Raw genomic sequence first — 6,936 nt, forward strand, 5'->3', positions numbered from 1 at the left:
AAACAAGAGTATAATGGGACTATCAGAACTTCCTTCAAATTCTATTTTAATATGCCTTTCTAGAGGGCATCCCACACTCTATGTCCTGAATATCTGTTTTGTGTTAATCAAACTGGTCATAAACCCCAAGGTTTTGTTCTATTTTATATATCCCTTATTTCTACCTAATGCAGTGATGTTCCTATTCAGTCTTGCCCTTCCCTTGGCTAGTTTCACTCTGATACTCTATCACTGGCCTCACTTAGTAATCCCATTCTTATCCACTTCAGTTGCTATCCACAGTCACTCCTACCCTGTTATGTCTGTTGTAAACATTCACTACACAGTGATAATTAGGAAAAGCACTGAGTTTAGAATTGAAAAGCCTCATTTCAAATCTCATAGCTACAACTTTCAATACTCAGAAAAGTCCCTTTAATATCTATAAGTTCAGGCTCACCATCGTGACCATAATTTGACCAGCATGTCAAACACATATTGAAGGATGAGTGAGTACATTGATTAGCTGCTAAAATTTCTTCAAATTCTGAAGTTCACTGAGTTTTTGATTCAGTCAATAGACAAAAAGAATATTCAATTGAGGGAATAAAAAATAAACAGCAAGAGAGCACAACAGAAAGTAAAAATAAAAATTTGAGAAAAGATTTTAATCATAGAAAAAGAAAAAAAAATATTATAAAGGACAAATTTCTTCATAAAACTAAATATGAATAGTAACGTGAAGATAAATGTAATTCTTGATTTATTAAACAGCTTTATAAAAACAGAACTACATGAGGGTAGGGTATTGAAGGAAACCAAACAGGAAAATCATGAAGTAGAGATATCTATACAGAGGGTTAATATATCTAATATAATATAGTCTACACAAATGTATTCTTGACTTCAAGTAAAATAAGTCCTCTACAGAACTAGCCTGATCTTGTTTATGAAGAAAACATGTGACCACAGCGCTGTGAGATTTTTCCTAAAACTCTATAAGCAGGACACTCAGATAAATAATGAATCAGAATTAACATACAACTGATTTTGCCTTTCTGAATTGATGATATAGACCTGCATCTTTATTCTAGTTCTGCACTGGCATTTACCTATACAGTGGAGGAATACAATGGAGTTGTCAGTCAGGCAAGCTTACAGTCTAACTGCAGGCCTGGCACTTATTAATTATGGGAACATGGGACAAAGAGTCAACTTCTATTAATGATAGCTGCTTTATTAGTAAATAACAGGTTATAATAGCACAAGCACTTTCAAAGTCACCATGATGACTTTAATAAACAAGTGTTAGGAACAATTGTCTATCCCAGACTGGAACACTCAAAACATTGTTATTCCTTTTATCTACATTCTCTAATCAGTTACCATAGTATTTTGTAAAATATATAAAATTCTACATGTTTAAAGGGTCACTTGTAGAATTTAAAAAAATCCTCAGGTCCTCAAAAAATTAAAAGATGGTAGAAAAGCTAATATTCAGGGGAGAGTATAAAGATTTTTCTGCTCAACTGGGCATTTCAAGATCTAAATAGCTAATTCAGAAATCAAAGAGTGACATGGTTTATACCCCATGGTCAGGCCCATGGTCAGGGATTATACTTGGAATGACAGAGATAAGGCTGGGATCCATGATGATAAAATCTCTAAAACCCTAATATACTGGCTAGTGATGCATTTCCAAGGTACAGCAATTCACTAGCATGTATAAGGAGATGAGGAAAGAAAAGAGAGGAGAGGGAAGAAAGGACCCTTGGAGAACTCATACTCATCACCACTTCTAATCTAGACTCTTAGAGGACTGCTGGCTGATGAACTACTCTAATGCACTATTGTTTCATACATAGTTGTACCATGAAATTTCACCTCATGTGTAAAATGCAATAGCTGTTATTATTTTGAACCTCCAATCAAGGTTGATTAGTATTTTAATGTAAACACTTACCCACTATGACCACTGGCAGCAGCATAAGCTAATGCCATCTGTCCAAAGTTATCTGTAGCAGAGACATCAATACCATTCTGGAGAAGCAGTTCAGCTATGTGTTCTGATTCATGTTCCAGAGCAAGCATGAGGGCTGTTCTACAATAACATAGATAACTTCAAATTTAAGTAATTTAATAGAATTAGTTGAACAGCTAATTTATAATATTTTTCCAACTCAACATCTTTACAGATACTAATACACATAAACATCTTGGGAGAGCAAATGTTCAGTTTTGCAAATCACCTCAAAGTCAAAAAGGAAAAAAAAAGAAACTTCTTTCCCAAGCAGGGAGAAGTTATGAACTTAAAATCCTTCAATCAACAATAACGACCATGAAGTCATTTATCAGAAAATGGTAAAGATTTCAATTAAGAAAGCTCCATTTGTTTCCTAGTGTGATGCGATGTGTTGTAACTCACAGTCAGCTAAAGATGAAACAAAATAAATTATTTCCAGATTGATAATAATAATAATAATAATAATAATAGTGATCAGGAAATATATTTATATTTAGTCATAAGTATTATCTTCAAGGTGATGCATTACAAAAGCGAGGAAAGAAATCTAGTTGTGCACGAATCTAAGACTTATCTTTTTTCTCTTTACCAACTGTCTATATCTTTATTAAAGGAAACATTTATCCCATTAAAATTATTTCTTTCTACATGCCCCTTTCAATTAAAAACAAAAATATCATAATATATTAAAATTTTACAGCTTCTGGCAATAGAAATTAATAATCACTTAGGAATAAAGTAACATCAATATTCTAAAAGGAAAGAAAGTTAGATCAGTCAACCAACTGACAAAATATTTTTAAATGCTTATTTATGCTCAATACATCATTTCAAAAAGAACAATATATCGGAAGTTAAAAATACGAAGAAAGTTTTAAATTTTCAATACTGAATCAAAATGTAAAGTAAATGTCCATACTTTGCAAAACTAATAGGAAAATTCTTTAGCTAACAAAATATCACATGACCACAAACCAAATAATAAACATCTGACAATACTTTTGAATCATATTCAGGCTTATTCATATTGCTTAGCTTGAATAATTGATTTTCTATCCTAACTCTGGTTTCTGTTTATATTTATCATTCTATTCTAAATAGTTGTATTAATATTGTCCTTCCTATTGAGCTAATAATTTTTGCTTGAGTGATTTTTACTATACCACTAAGGTTTTATAAATGAATAAAGTACTTCAGGTCAACACCATGTATATTTGCTTTCCTCTGAATTAAAGTCTCTACCATCAGCTTTTTTTATACTTATGGCAAGTAAAAGTGGTATAATGCCACTCTGGAAAACAACAAAAACTGGAAATTTTCCAAATTCCACAACTGAACTAAAACTCTTATGAAATGCTGTCTGAATATGATAAATAAGTAAATTAAGGGTAATTTCTCCCTTCTCATTCCACTGCACTTCCATATGTGCTGATCCTTCTTTTTGCAATGCTGCTCCTCTGCCTAGAGTTGCCACATGAACTTTAGTCATTTCTTGAGAACACAGTCGCATCTTTTTTCTCAATAGTCCTATACCCTAAAACATATGAGTAAAGGATGTAAATAATTTATTTAACTAATAAGCCAAATTTTCAACTCTATATCAGGGTTTATCAATCTACATTCCAAAGAATATCTACTTTTCCAGAAATATCAAGCATTATCAGAAAGGTACCCTGGTTCACTGTTACAGAAATTTTACAAAAATGTGCATTATGTATCCTGTATTACGGACACATCTTTGCCACTGCTTAACAGTTATTTCACATTGATTTTTCATAGCAAACATTTAAATGTGAAGAACTAAACTTGCAGGTATAGGCTTTTCAATAACATGGAAGTTTCCTCGATGTTACTCAAGTCCTCTTGATTCTCTTCCATTTATGGTGTTAGAATCCCAGATATCAGCAGCACAACCTAGGATCATGTTGGTGAGACTGTGCTACTGAGGCAGGCTGCTACCGCGGCTGCTCTTCTCACCTCAGAAGCTCAGGATTTACTTCCCCGTGGCTGGGCGTGTGGTCGTGTACAGGTTTTACTAAGTTGCTGAGGATCTCACTAAATGACTGAGGCTGGTCCAAAGCTGATTCTCCTGCTTCAGCCTCCCAAGAACCTCAGTGACCTCTGCCAAAGTGTCTGTTAATGGTGTTCACCTGCATTATCAGCAGACTGGAGAGGGCGAGCATGCACTCCTATTGCTTCCTGGGATGTTGGGATGTGGAGAGTTTGATTTTGCACCCCAGCTTAAGAACCTAAATAAGAAGCTCTTCACTGTGGTGGCCTGGGATCCTCAAGGATATGGACATTCCAGACCCCCAGATAGAGACTTCCAAGTGGACTTTTTTGAAAGGGATGCAAAAGATGCTGTTGATTTGATGAAGATGCTGAAGTTCAAGAAGGTTTCCCTGCTGGGATGGAGTGACAGTGGCATAACTGCACTCTTTGCTGCTGCGAAATATCCATCCTATATCAATAAGATGGTGATTTGGGGAGCTAATGCCTATGTCTCTGAAGAAGATGAAATAATTTATCAGGGTATCTGGGATGTTTATAAATGCAGTGAAAAAAACAAGGAAGCCTCTAGAAGCCCTGTATGGATATGACTACCTGGCCAAAACCTGTGAAAAGTGGGTGGATGGCATAGGACTGTTTAAACGTCTATCAGATGGAAACATCTGTCGGCACTTGCTACCCCTGGTTTGATGTCCCACCCTAATTGTGCACAGGGAGAAAGATTCTCTTGTCCCACGTTTTCATGCTGACTTCATACATGAGCATGTGAAAGGGTCACGGTTACATCTTATGCCAGAAGGCAAACACAACCTGCATTTACATTTTGCTAATGAATTCAACAAGTTAGCAGAAGACTTCCTGCAATGAAAATGCCCCTAGGAACTTTTGTGTCATAGTGGTTCCTTAGCATCCCACTTCATCACATCACTGCCTGTTAGTTACCATGATGCCCTGAAGCTCAGAAACTCCCTGCTTTCCATCACAGTTCAGTTCACCTATCTTCCCAGGCTCTATACCCTCTGAACAATGTGATTCACCAAACAGGAATAATGACTATGGGCAGCAGTCTCTAGCTTTAATAGTTACAGAGATGAAATTTTATTTTTGAACAAAAATTTTTGATTTTCTGTCATTGTCTTAAAAGTAAATCCCAATTGGTTTCAAGATGGTGGACTAGAGGGTGCCTGCATTTTATGGTGCTCCAGGACTCAGGATTCAAAAGAGGAGATATTGAGAGACTTGGGACCAACTCAAAGCAGCCTGGTGAGTCTCTCCCGTAGGTGAGGCATCCCGGATGTGGCGGTAGTCCTGGAATGCAGGGAACTTTGTGAAGTAGAGTGCCCTGTGAGACACCCCTCCCCCCGATGGAGCAGTGAACTCGGACAACTGGGAGCATCATAGAGGTGGCCGCTCAGCACAGTGCTGGGACTCAGAGCAACCACTGGTGCTCCGGGTGGCAGCCCAGAGGAGGGGCTGCAAGGGGAGCTGTATGGACTCAGAGCAACCACTCCTGAATGCCAGGGCCTGCCCAGAGGATATGGAGGAGGAGGAGCGTGGCCGCTTGGATTCGGAGTGACTATACCAGAGCTACCGGTGGTCGCCAGAGGAGTAGCTGCGTGGCAAGCTGTTTGGACTCAAAGTAACCATTTCTGAACACCAGGGGGGCTGCCTGGAAGAGCAACAGGAGTGCAGCGGGTCGCATGGACTCGCAGTGACTGTGTTGGATCTCCAGGTGGCTGCTCAGAGGAGGAGGTGAGTGGTGAGTTGTTTGGACTCAAAGTGACCACTCCTGAACACCGGGGGACTGCCTGGAGGAGGAGAGCGGTGGGTTGCTTGGTCTTGAGTGGCCACACCAGAGCTCCAGGCGGCTGCCTGGAGGAGGCGTGTAGTGAGTCAGGTGGACTCAGAGCAATTCAGAGCGACTCAGGGTGGCTGCACCTGAACACCCAGAGGGCTACCTGGAGGAGGAGGAGGAACGTGGCGAGTCACTTGGACTTGGAGTGACTGCCCAGGGCTACGGGAGGTTGGCAGGAGGAAGAGGAGGTGCGCAGTGAGTTGCTTGGACTCCTAGTGACCGCACGGGAACACCGGGTGGCTGTCTGGAGGAAGAGGCATGAGGTGGGTCTCTGGGACTTGGAGCAATTGTACAGGGCTCCAGGTGGCTGCTCAGAGGAGGGGGCCGCATAGCCAGGTGATTAGGTGCAGAGCAGGGTCCCAGGACCTAGGAGGCTTCTTGGTAGAAGAGCCGCAAAAAGACACGCTTAGGGGTGCAGCAAAGGATCCAGGACTGCGGGTAGATTCTCTGAGGAGAGACAGCCTAAGGAGACTCGTCTGTGAAGGGTGAGGCTTCCAGGCCCAGGAGGTAGGTCCAGGCCCCTGGGAACATTGCAGAGGAAGGCAGCCCAGCCCAGGCGGTAGCAGTAGATTGAGGGGAACCTCTAGGAGGGTAACTGATCAGCGAGACCTCCCCAGCAGGTGTGTCTTCCCTGGCAGGTGAGGTTTTCCCACAAGGACGGTAAAATCAGAGACACAGGCCCAAACAAGCCTTGCCTCAGCCCACAGCCAGGTTCCTCTTTGGATGACCATTGGTCAACAGGTGGAGGTACCTCTGCCCACTAGCAGGGAATATACCCCACCTGAAGGCCACCACCCCTAGAGAGGCAGCTTCTTTGTAGAGCACAGTGCTATCAACTTCCTCCAAGACTTCAGCCTACTGAAGGCTAAGAGGGGATGTACTAGAAATCTTCAGGGACATTATAAGTCAATAGAGGAAATCTGCAATATCTCAGCAGTCACTGATACCTGAACAATATGAGAAAAGGGAAGAAAATGCTCCAAACAAATCTAGATGTTACATCAATAAAACCCAATGACAGCATGGCAGAAGAAATGACAGAAAAGGAGTTCAGAATGTACATAATTAA

The 6,936-nt window shown here is 40.5% G+C and overlaps 1 pseudogene across 1 annotated transcript; it reads left to right on the top strand.

The window, feature by feature from the left end:
- The first annotated feature begins 4,126 nt into the window (after nt 1–4,126).
- LOC306652616 (valacyclovir hydrolase-like) lies at nt 4,127–5,158 on the top strand (annotated as a pseudogene). The gene is made up of 2 exons: nt 4,127–4,213; nt 4,381–5,158. The product of its transcript is annotated as a valacyclovir hydrolase-like (transcript).
- The last annotated feature ends 1,778 nt before the right edge of the window (nt 5,159–6,936 follow it).

This window comes from Sciurus vulgaris (assembly GCF_902686455.1).
Source record: "Sciurus vulgaris genome assembly, contig: HiC_scaffold_331_arrow_ctg1, whole genome shotgun sequence".
Lineage (NCBI taxonomy): Eukaryota > Metazoa > Chordata > Mammalia > Rodentia > Sciuridae > Sciurus > Sciurus vulgaris.